This window comes from Lolium rigidum, chromosome 3, assembly GCF_022539505.1.
Source record: "Lolium rigidum isolate FL_2022 chromosome 3, APGP_CSIRO_Lrig_0.1, whole genome shotgun sequence".
NCBI classification, from domain to species: domain Eukaryota; kingdom Viridiplantae; phylum Streptophyta; class Magnoliopsida; order Poales; family Poaceae; genus Lolium; species Lolium rigidum.
The window spans coordinates 35,279,905-35,291,858 of NC_061510.1; the positions used below are offsets into that span (position 1 = coordinate 35,279,905).

Genomic DNA, 11,954 nt, shown 5'->3' on the forward strand with positions numbered 1-11,954 from the left:
CGAAGAAGGATGCACATGTTCACATGGACTCTTACACAGTTGCTCGTAAAATATTTGCTTGCTAGTGGTAGCACTCCACATCTTTCTATAGGAACCTCCAATTAGCAGTGAGGCTGCACAGTTCTTAGAGCTGTCTTCAGTCCTTTTTGTTTCTCTGGCCTTATACAGAAAATAAGATGTGCACAAATATCTCAAAATGCAGCTGTATTCATGATCATTATTGCTGTAGAATGTATCGATTGTAACGGCATGTGACAGAGAGATATGGGGAGAGTGGGAACACTTGACTCCAGCATACAGGACAAGTTAAGAGGGACACTATACACACACGGAGCCAAGAGCCGAGCCCCAGCAAACGGTCACCACCAGATTGGAAATAAAAGCACACTGGTGGACACCACTGCAGACAGGGACCCAAAAAAAATAAAGAAGCAGTAGTATAGCATCAATGGCACCTCGCGAATTCTGAAAATGCCTCCTCAACCAACTCGCCCAGGACCTCCCCACATATCTCCTTGCTGATCTCATCCACCTCCAGCCGCAGCGTCTCGGACCATCCTCTGCCTTCAATCTCCCTACCGACAACCCAATCCGCTGCCGCGCCCACACTGTCCAACCCATTGACCATGCACGTCTCCTCGTCGGAGAGCCAGCCTCTCACCAACTTCCATGCCGCATCGGCGACTAGCTCGTCACCGGCGGCAACTCGTTGTGCGTTAACAAGCCGATCCGGTGCCGGAGTACGCACCCCGAGCTTGCTCGGCCAATGTCCAGCAGAGAGCGAGTTGACGGAATCGATGAGGAGCCGTTGGTTTGAGCGCCTCTCCCTGCACTTGGCGTCCTCCACCTTGCGTTCCAAGAACTGGTCAAGAACGTTTGGACCTAGAGGGCTGTCGAGTGAATGCCACCGGACGAAGATGTTGCTGGTTGTCTCGTTAGAGAGACCGGCAGAGGATAGAATCTTCTCGACGAACTCATACTGCTCTTGCTCATGGCAATCTTCTTTGCTAGAGCACAGCACAGCCTCCTCGGAAGAATCATCCCATGATAAAGTCCGTGCGACCGACCCGATGGGAAGACATCTTGATAAAGGTTCTGCAAGCAAGAAAAATATTGAGATTCAGAGAAGGAGCTATTGCTATGTTTACTACTAGTATGGCCTAGCCAACAAAGATTTCATTGCTACTTACTACTAGCCTAATTATATGTCCACAATAGCTGCTCATAGTGGTACCAATAAGCGTTAGTATATCATGAAGCACAAAGATAATTACTTACTGCTATCTTTTATGGCCTGCCAACAAAGATTAATTACACATTATGGCTAATTTACTAGTATAGCCTAACTTTATGTCCACAATAACATCTCACAGTAATACCAATAAGAGCTCATGAGTACTCTATTTTGTGGCCTGGCCAATAAAGATTAAGTAAACATTATGGATACTTACTACTATGGCCTAACTTTATCCCCACAATAAGAGCTCATGAGTACCAATAAGGGTTCATCATGAAGCGCGGCATTTAACATGTCAGATTGGGAAAAAAAATACTATTACATGACAGTAATGATGTACCTTGTTTGGCGGTAATTGCGCTCTCTGATGAACTGGGAGACTCGAACGATGCATCAAGAACTGATGTAGGACTGGGCTGATCAAAGCGGGAATTTCGAATCTCAAATGAGAGTGCTTTCTCAAGAGAAATTATGGCCTGCAAAACCATCAAACCAACTTAAAAAATCTAACCGTCCAAGTGCGAAGAAAGTGAAGTTTACATCTACATAAACAAAAATGAAGAAACAAAAGTACCTTAGAAGTAGAAGGTGCCTCTGCCTCCTTGACTGGAAGTACTATTGTTGCATACTGAAGCTTGTCTTCTGAATTTTCCGAAGCAACATCATCTTGTAGTGATACACCAGCTCATCGCATTACTATCCGGAGGAATTCTTCCATTCAAGCCCACCAAGGGAGATGATGTAAGCTTCTCTTTTCGGTTTCTTACGCATTGAAAAGAAGCTTGAAAGCTTTCCCTTGAGAGAGGACTTCCCGTTCCTAGGCTTGGCCTCCTCCTTTGGTGTTGTGGGTTCTCTACGTTGAGGATCCGAAGATCTAGCATCTAAGCGCAGAGTACGTCAAAGGTCGATGAAGAGACTGGAACAGATTTTGACCTTGAAATTTTCTTGATGGAGTTTTCTCCTTGCGCGCCATCAATTGGTACATCAAGTGTTAGTTCGTTGCCACACACCTGGTTGCTGGCATTCGCAGCCACCTGATCGACAACCTCTTCTTTCTTCATATCAGACATGGCAAGCATTTCACCGAGTGTGCTCAAGCTCCTTCGCGTCAACACCTTTTCTCGGTTAATCTCATTGCAAGATGCACTTGGCCACCTATCAGAGGTATGTTTCTTACCATCCCTTGCTACATGTGCCTCAGGAGAACAAGAAGCGTGGCTTAAAGACGAGCCAAAATAAGGATTGCTAAACCGGTAGACGTAATCCCAAGAATGGCGTGATGTTGGACTTCCAATCTCCGAGCCACTAAAGCTACTGCCTTCTTCTTCAGCACGATTACAGTATGATCTATCTTGGTCCACAGGATTTGACTGTATGCTACCCTGCAAACATTCATCATGCTGGTGGCACATGCCGTGTGCTGACCAGTGTATCTCATCGCTCAAACGCCTTGAATCATCAGAGTTACCATGACCATTTTGTTGAAACTGCTCTACTGAGGTAATTGCAGAGGTAGGTTTCAAGACCACTATCCGAGTGTGCTTTGGAAACCTTTCTGCTCTAGCATGATCAGCATTGGGCTTCCTATGGAGATTTCTTTTCTCTGTTCTACCCCCATTAACTGCATGGTTTTGCTGACTTTGAATTGCATTTTCGCTCTTCACCTCCGCTGATTTGGCAGGCTTCAACACAGTTATTTGCTTCCGCTGGGGCGATGTTGGTGCGGAATGAAACTCACCGGATTGCTTCGCGAAGAGCGAGTTGGGTTCTTCGAGAAATTTAAGGAACAGGTCCTTATTTGAATTCAGAGTCTCGAGAGCATCATGGAACTCCTTGGACTGGAGAAGATTCTCATGTGACGCCAGCTGCTTCGCTTCGACAAACTTCTGCCGGACAAGATCCATCCTTGTCCGGTCATGATCTTCATGCGGTGTCCCTCTTCGTGAAGAATCACTGCTCAAATGCTCACTCCTCTGTGGCTGGTACCCCACTTCATAGACATCCTTATACTCCACATTTTCAACAGAGCTCGCGTGCTTGTGGAATGACATCTGGCTGTTAACCCTTGCCATTGTGGTCGATAAGTGGCCTTCTGAAGATCTCCTCCTGCTGGAAGGCTGAGCAGGCTTGGGAAGGGCCACGCCGTCATCAAGACCCATCAGCCTTGCTATGACATTAGTGGTCTTCTGGTTTGCGTCCCCCTCCTTCGCCATCTCCTGCGCTATCAGCATCTTCATGGGCGTGCCACTGCCGCCCAATCTATCGGACGAGCTCCTCTTCATGTTGCCACTCACCTGCCCACACATGGATCACGCAGTGATCAGCAAGCTGTGAACACTCGAGATTTGACAGTTGACATTGAACAAACTCCCCAACATCTGAAGAAAAAAGACGACTGTGCTTACTGTCTTGAAATCCGCGTACTCCTTCCGGTCCGACTGGGTTCCTCTGACCGGAGAACCTGCGAGGAAGGAGAAGATCCATGCATAATTAGGACATCCCTCACCTTCCGCTAACTGAAGAAGCAATCATCCAAAAAATATTTTCGTTTTTTTTTTCCAACGGAAATCGTCAGAGAGATAATAATCATGCAAGCAGAGAAAATCATTGCCAGTTTCGGTAGTTGCATGGCGGTACCATCTCTGGCGGCGACCCTGGCGCTGGCTCCAGCGCCCAAATCGAACAGGTTGATCATTCTTTATTCCTCCAACCCCCTGCCACCGCCGCCGCCGCCAGCAGCTGCAGCGAAAATCGCCTCCGCCGAATTACGGCCAGCGCCTGAGGAACAGACACAGCTGAGGTGAAAACTGGTCCGGAAACGTAAGACTGCAACATGTTAAAAAAAATTCAAATCAAAGCGAGCGAGCGAGCAGGCAGAGGTGGGAGGAATGGAGATTTCGGGCTGGTATCAAGCTAGTTAAACCGATGGAAAGGAGAAGGGGAGATTTAAGGACGAGGAAAAAAGTGCCCTGCTCCGCTGTTCGTAGCCAGGCCCTGAATAGGCACACGAACAGAGGCGCGGAAAGGGCGGAAAATAGCATGGAGAAGGGGCCGAGACGGCGAGATCCCATTCCCGCTCGCTGCAATTCGCTCGAATTCCGCGGCGAGGAGCGCCGGACCGCAGCCCCGGCGCGCGAGCAGCACTGCTCATGGAGGAACCAGCACAGGGGCCGGATCAAGGAAGCAGGGAAGAACGAAACAACGAAACAGCAAGGCGAGAAAAGCGAAAGGAGGCGAGGGCGGGGCGTACGAACCAGCTCGACAGTGTGGCGCGGCGGCGAGGTTGACGACGTCGGCGGTGGCGTCCGGTGGCCGGCAACGGCGGAGGCCCCCACCGGCGCTGTAGGGGCAGGCAAGGCGAGCGAGGGAGCGAGACGTGGGGTGGGTGGGGGTGCGCCCGCGCGTGCGTGGGTTCTTGAGCTTTTGTATCGTAGCGGGGGGTTGGTTGTTGGATTAACGGCACACCGAGGAGGAGGCAAAGGAAAAGGTGGCGACAATAACGAAATGAACTCGACTCGCCAGCGACCGTTCGGTCTATCCTCTTGTTGTTGCTTGCCTTGTTAGAGCATCCCCATTCGTTAGGCTGCTCACGCCCAAATTCGGCGATATTTTCGTTCGGATTGAAGAAAAATTTGGCCTGGGACGGCCCAGTTTCTCAGCCGCGAGCCTAGGATGGATGTAAGTATTTTGACGTAATAAGGCGAATTCAGACAAAATTGGGCGAAGCTCGTTCCAACATAAGCGAAATTTAATGATATTTAACATATAGAGGTGAATTCGTACATAAATAGAATTCGTACATATATTTTAATTCGGCGATTCGCAAACTAAAACTAAAACTAAAAAGCGGCCTTGTACATGCCGAAATGGCGGTAGAAGGCCGTGCAGTCGCCGTCGTCATCGTCGTCGCTCGAGTAGGCGTCGTCCTGGGGCGGCAGCGGCTCGTACCCTGGCCAGCGTCGCCGGCGCGTGGCGGCGACGGCCGGTAGATGTCGTCGTCGCTGCTCTCCTCGAACTTGATCACCTCCCTGGGCAAGGCATTCCTACCGGCGGATGGTGCGGCGGCGCGGGCAGTGAGTTGACGCGCGGCGGCCAGATCCAGCAGCCGCCGCTGCTGCTCCGCCTCCTGGCGCTCCCAGTCGCGCCTGGACCACTCCAGTGCGGCGTCGATGGGGAGGCTGTTGTCGGCGGGCACCGGGTGACATAGGCATCCCAAATGGGCCTGCCAAAGATAGTACCCGGGGTTTAACGAAGGCCCACTACCCGAAGAATAAGAAGGTTCGAGAGCCCAAGATATATTAAGGAAAGTAGAATTGTAATAGGAAGTGTTGTTTGTAAATCTGGCGGGATGAGTTAGAAACCGTCCCGGACTCCGTAACTTGTACAAAACGAAACCCTCGGCTCCACCTCTTATATAAAGGGGGAGTCGAGGGACGAGGAGATCATCGAATCATTGTCTGCAAACCCTAGTTTTCATAATCGTCGAGTACTTTTCGGCTGAAACCTTCGAGATCTACTTGCCCTCTACTTCTAACTAAACCCTAGCCTACAATCCATAGGCATTGACAAGTTAATACCTTGTCAATTGGCGCCGTCTGTGGGAATTAGAGGCGTAAGGATCTGATCTCGATGGCACGTTCAAGATCTTCGACATCGTCAACCGGGAGCAACACTATGGATCGAGGTAAACAGATCGCTGCTCGGTCTTGTTGATTTTGTTCCTCACCCACCCTCCCGTTTGGATGCATATGCGTATCTGGCGGAGCCCTTGGAGATGACGTTCGGAAGGTTTCACTTTCGCGTCGAGAAGGAAGGATCGTATCGTGTCGAAATTCCGATTTCGTCGGGATCGTCGGCGGTCGATTCTGATTTTTCAAGCTATGCATCGTCAACCGAGTCGGAAGAAGAAACTTCGGCAACACGTTACGTCAGCATCAGAGCAAGAGAGAAACTCGCCAAGATCTTCAGCAACACATCGTTTGAGTCATCTGCGGACTCATATATAAGCGATGGCTCAAGCGATGTCGACAGTTACGACTTCATCGACAAATCCCTCACAGTGGGCAAGGTCTTCACCAATCTCAACAATGATGTCACCAACCCAACATAGATCGGAGTACAAAATATCATCAGATTTATGCTATCGACAATCAAGAGGAAACATCAGAGGCTTTCGACGATTTGGGTAATCCTTTTGTCGATCCCTCAGATCTAAGGAGAGGTATGGGCACTAAATATGTCGGGCCCACACCACGAGTCAGAGTTCAACTTCCACAGGCAGCCTGGGATAGAGCGGCAAAAGCCTTAGATGGGTCGGAGCCAATGACGACAACAGCTACAGCTCAGGAATTGCAAGCCTATCAATATAGGCTCGCACGGACTGCCCGAGAAATAGAAAAACAGACAGCTGAGTTGAACAGGAGAAAGGAGGCAGCTTCTGCATCCAGCAGGAGAAGGGCAGATCTAAGTGGACAATCTAGAGTTTCGGGTGATAGCCACGGGAGGCTCGGAACGAGAGGAAGATCAAGGTTACAACACATACCCGAAGCGAAAGAGAGCACTTGGTTCAAAACCTCGACATGTCCTTTATGTCGATAGATACAAGAGGAAATATTATCCCTAAGACACCGAAGCTGGGTATATGGCGACACAAGCTTACATCCTCGCATCCAGGCCACCCCCAGGAGATCCAAGGGAAATATTATACAACATGGCGTTAGCAGGGGTTGGAGCTATGGGGACAGCGTTCGTAGCAACGCCTCCCGAAGGAGCGACAAGGCAAAATAGTCCACGACCTGCAGCAGCAACAGCGGCAGTTCCTGAAGGACCAAGCGGAGCAAGAGACGCAGGAGCACAAGCAAGGGTCGATAGGGCGAGACAAAGCAGAAGGGATCATCGGCAATCCCCGGAGCTTAACGACGAGGATATGTGCGGCTTGCCGTGCTTCACAAGGAGAGTACGAAAAACTCGAGTTCCGTCGGGATTTAAGTTGCCCGATCACTTCAAAAAGTTCGACGGCCTGCAAGATCCAGAGGACTGGCTAATTGATTACCTCGAGACGGTGAAGTTAACTGGAGGAACTAGAGCAACAGCCATGCAAAGTATTCAGGTGCACTTAAGTGGAGCCGCACGATCTTGGATCAAAAAACTTCCGCCAGGATCCATCGACAGCTGGGAAAGTTTCGAGGACATATTCGTCAAGAACTTCAGGTCCACGTGCAAAAAACCTGCGTCGTTAGAAGAGCTGAGGGCGTGTCGACAAAAACCAGATGAGTCAATGAGAAAATACATCCAAAGGTGGAACATCATAAAAAACTCGGCAGAAAATATATCGGACGAGAGAGCAATAGATGCGTTTGTCGCAGGAATTAGGCGTGGAGATTTTGTCGAGGACTTGGGAAGGACCAATCCAAAAACAAGTATCCGCGTTGATGGAGATAGCAAATAGATGGGCGAGACGGAGAAGACGCTGTCCACAATAAACGACACGGGTCGCCGGAGGAGGACCGTGGTCGAAATTATCAATCGAGGCGACGATTTCCTCGGCAGTATACAAACTATGACGCCCCGGGGCAAATTTCGGTAGGATTTCGGGCAAACACAGGAGGAAACAACAGAGATGATTATCAGAGAAGCAATGAGCAGCGAAGCGATAATAGGGACGACTCCCGCAACGGACAAAATAGTGGGCCGAGGTTTCCAAGACCTTTCGTGTCCCCCGAAGAAATGCTGAACGGACCGTGCCGGATGCACTTCTTCCTCGACGACAACGGGAAAAGACGGTCGGGGCACTGCGAGAAAGACTGTCGAAATTTTCGGGCAATGTTCGGATATGCGAGAAAATGCTCGCGCTCGAGCGACACGAGAGAAACCCTCGGGAGCCTAGGAGCGAAGTTCATCTACCGCCACCTCCCGCGATTACAGACGACAATCGGCATCAGCTCAGAATAGCGGCAGCACCTCCACCACCACCTTATGTTGACCCTAACTCAAACGGAGCGGTGTCGATGATTCAGAAGGGAAGGCCGTCCAATAGAACTCAAAAAGTAATCTCGAGACAGGTGTTCATGGCAGAGAAAATGCCTCCACCAACAGTTGAGTACCTCAATTGGTCAGGGCAAGACATCGGCTTCACCATAGCGGACCACCCGCAGCAAGTTCCTCGACCAGGGCAGTCAGCACTTATTCTGCCAGCAGTTATTGCGGGCTTTGATGTTTCTCGGGTATTCATAGATGGTGGCAGCAGCTTAAACCTTATGTATGCAGATACATTGCGGAAGATGAACATATCCTTAGCAAACTTGAAGCCAACGGACACAAGGTTCCACGGCATCACACCGGAGAAACCAAGTTACCCATTGGGAAAGATCAACCTCGACGTTCAGTTCGGAACCCGAGAAAATTATAGAATCGAGAACCGGAGTTTGAAGTCGTGGATTTTCCATCGCGAGTACCACGCTTTGTTGGGACGACCAGCATATGCTAGATTTATGGCAGTACCACACTATACATACCTGTTGTGGAGATTGCCCGGACCCAAGGGACCAATCACGGTCAAAGGGAGTTTCGCCTTAGCCGATAAATGCGACAAGGATTTCCATCGGTTATCGAAACTTTCGGGATGCAAGCTGAATATTTGGCGTCGAAGAGCATGACCGATTACGACGTACCGCCGTACGTTGGAAGGCCAAATAAAGAATCAACTTTCAACACGAGAGAAAAATTCTAAGGAAGTGCAGATTCACCCGACGGACCCAAAAAGACGACATCCATTGCAAACAACATGGATATCGCATAGGAAAGCGCGCTCGTCGAGTTCCTCCGTGAGAACTGGAAAATCTTCGCATGGTGTCCAGCTGACATGCCAGGAGTACCCAGGGAACTTGCCGAGCACCACCTAAATTTGGATCCAACAGCGAGACCAATCAAACAACCTTTGCGGCGTTTTTCGGAACCAAACCGCAAAGCTATGCTGTCAGAAATAAATCGACTACAAGAAGCTGGTTTCATCAAAGAGATATTCACAGAAGCCACATGGGTAGCAAATCCCGTGATGGTGCCAAAGAAAAACACTAAGGTCCTTCGCATGTGCGTCGACTTTACGTGTCTCAACAAACATTGTCCAAAGGATCACTTTCCCTCCCGAGGATCGATCAAATTATCGACTCCACGGCTGGATGCGAACGTCTTTCCTTCCTGGACGCGTATTCTGGTTACAACCAGATCAGGTTAAAAGAAGAAGATGAAGTAAAGACCGCGTTCATTACACCTTATGGCGTGTTAATCCCTTGTCACCAGGTCCTTCAGCGACCTCCTTCTTCGCCGACTTCCTCTTCCGCCCGCGCTGCGGAGAGGAGGGTTGGTCACAGATGACGAGGGCGCCGCTGCTGCGCCCTCTGGTCGGCGGTGGAGACGCTGGCTCCTTCTTAACGAAGACCGACGTCGACCCGCCGGACCTGGACGCCGACCTTGACCCAGACAAGGAGGAGGACGGCGCCATCCTCCTCGGCAGCCAGGAGGTACCGCGCCGGCGCGACACAGTAGCCGCCTCCGGCGGCGACATTTGCAGGACGGGGGAATTCCCGCCCTCGATGTGCGCGAGCACATTCGAGAGGGTGCGGTCAGGCGCGCTCCACCACCGGCGGCGGCCGGCGGCGTTGTTCCTTGCCGGAGGAGGAGGAGGGCCGTCATACGCGGCGAGTTCGCGCTCGTACCTGCGCCGGAAGAACTCGGTCCATGCTTCGTAGTTGTCGGGGAAGAAGCGTGGCTCCGCGCGCTGCTCGTCACTGAGAGTGACGAGCACCGCGTCGATCTCCGCCTCGAGGGCGGCCCGACCCATCGGCGGCGGCGGGATCGGCACGCCGCCGCGCTCAGTCTCCATCCTCCCGGCGCGCGGAAGTCCGGCTGCGCCGGGTAGCCCGCCATGTGGAGGAGCCGTCCCTCCCATTGGTGGAGAGAGCGGCGGCCGAAGCCGTTCTTGGTCGCACCGTCGTTCGCCATTGCTGGTTCGTTGGAGATCGGGGAAGATTTGGGGGAAGGCGAGCGAGGTGAATGTGGGGCAGGCGCGGTAGTTCGGCGATAAATAGAGGTAGGCGTGCGTGATACCGAGGCGACGGCATTAACTCGCCGCGTGGAAGCTACGCGGCCGGCGAATACTGACCGGCGGCAGGCTTTTACAGCGCGCGGAAGACGATGCGATGAGGACGACGATCGGTGTCTCTCGCCGACAAGTTGGGGCCACCAGACGCGCGGGAAGTTTCCTCGGCGTTTCCCGCGCTTTCGTTTCGTCCGGACTCCCCGAGCGCTTCCCGGGGGGCCGGGGATGGCGTGGGCTCGCCGGATGGATGAAGGGCCAAATCCGGGCGAAAACGAAAAACCGGGGACGCGACCGGACCGAATTTCGCCGTCCGGATGACAAAACGCGGTCCTGGAGGCCTCGTCGGGGAGACGAGTGGGGATGCTCTTACAGTGGCACCTCTTTCTAGCTCCCTACGGCCACTTTCTTCTGTGTTCTTTTCCATCTGTCGGAGTATCTCTATCAGTTTATCCATATTTTAGCTATCCAAACCAAATATAGGTAGAGGGAAAAATATGGTATCCAGGGCTTGCACATCTCAGCTGTATACCTAAACTTTGATAGTATATCCATATTTCTATCTTCTACTTCCATGACATTGTAATTACAAGTTTCATCATCACGTGCTGCACATACTTAGCGAAAGTTCAAATCCATAAATTTTGAATTTGAAGTTCAGTTTTAAGTATAAAAACCCGCAAGAATTGTGGGTTATCAGAACAAAGAAGGTGTGTAAAACATAAACATGACGATTGCATAGTGCTCACAAACAACCCCGTCACCGATGCCAGTCTCGCAACCGCTACTGGTGGGTTGTGAGGAGGCCTTTTCTCTGCTTTGTAGGTGCAAACATGGACTCCCCGACGACGGCACGACATATCTAACCATTCCTAGCGGCGCGTAGGGACACTCTGGGCATAGCAACAGCGACATATGCGAGGGGAGGGGGAGCTAAGGCGCCACACCATCTTTGAATTTCCGTGTCGACAATGAAAAGCAGTGGAGGGACGAGAAAAAGGAAGGAAGGGTGTCACAGGAGTCTCGTCGGGGAGCAACAAAGAAGAACCATGCATGTAAATTTCCAGCTCGGTCCATTGTATTCCCACGTTGTTTTTGGAATTATGGGATGTCGCTCGTGGGGTTGGAATATCCATATTTGGATATTGGGGAGAAAGTGTGGATAACCTCACAAAAATATTGTTATGGGTAGTGGAATACTTTGATTGCTATAGCAATTTTGGGGTAAAATCCCAATATTTTATGTTTAGATATTCAAGCAAATTATTGGCAAGTTGTTAGAAGGCGCTACTTTCGCTCCACGTGCTCTCTACCTCTTTCTCTAGGACCCTTTTCATAGTATCTTTTCACTAGTTATGATCTCTTTCACATTGCTCTGCTCCTTACCTCTCTCTGCTGCGTTGTGGCCTCTTCTCTAGCCCGCTTTGCCCCTCCATTGCATGTCGGATTTCTCCTTCAGCCAGGTTGCTAGTAACCATGTCATGTTCGTTATTGACTCTTTCTTCCGCGTTCCACCTTGCCCTTGCCGATCGGCTTCCTCCCTTTTTCTCTCCTCATTATCCCTTCCTCCTCGCTTCTCACGTTCACCTTCCTTGTATCCCCATCTGCCGCCCAGCTCTCATG

General features: G+C 50.9%; 1 pseudogene; it reads right to left on the reverse strand.

Moving 5' to 3' along the window:
- Positions 1-445: 445 nt before the first annotated feature.
- Positions 446-3,932, reverse strand: LOC124694649 (annotated as a pseudogene).
- Between the last annotated feature and the right edge of the window lie 8,022 nt (positions 3,933-11,954).